Here is a 654-nt window from a genome sequence, read left to right as displayed (position 1 = left end):
CGAAGTTTCTTGTCCTTCAACTCCACCTCCGTGGCAGCCCCGACCCGAATGCGCGCCACTCCCCCCGCCAAGGAAGCGATCCGTTCCTCGGCTTTTTCTTTGTCGAACGTCGAGTCCATGTCTGTCATCGAGTCGCGGATGGAAGCGATGCGCGCGTTGATGTCGTCGCTTTGCTTGCCTGTCAAGAGGATGGTGGCGGTTTCTTGTCTAGGGCGAGGGAGGGAAGGAGGCAGGGAGGGAGGGAAGGAGGGAGAAAGCGAGGGACAGCCGTCATGACTCGGAGTTGCTCAAGCGTGTCATACAACCATACACAGAGGGCAGGGAAAGAATCGTGGAGGAGGGAGGATTAATAAAAAGGGTTTGAAGATGGAAGGCGCCTTTTCACAAATGCAGATATGAAATTAAAAGGTTGCAGAGGAACACGGCTCGTGATGAAGGAGTAAAGACGAGAGGAAGGGAAGGAAAGAGGAAGGGAGGGAGGAAGGGAGGGAGCCCGCACCGTAGGATGGCTTTCGCCGCCTGACCCAGCATCTCCATGGTCACTTTCTCGAGGCCCAGGCCGGTCTCTTTTGCTACGAAAGTGGCGCCGGTGGCGATGGCAATGTCGGTGTAGTAGTCTTGGCGGAAGACTGGGGGAGGGAGGGAGGGAGGGGG

Source organism: Nannochloropsis gaditana, assembly GCF_000240725.1.
Source record: "Nannochloropsis gaditana CCMP526 unplaced genomic scaffold scaffold513, whole genome shotgun sequence".
Lineage (NCBI taxonomy): Eukaryota > Eustigmatophyceae > Eustigmatales > Monodopsidaceae > Microchloropsis > Microchloropsis gaditana.
The sequence above is the reverse complement of the archived record's forward strand: the minus strand, read 5'-3'. Positions refer to the sequence as shown.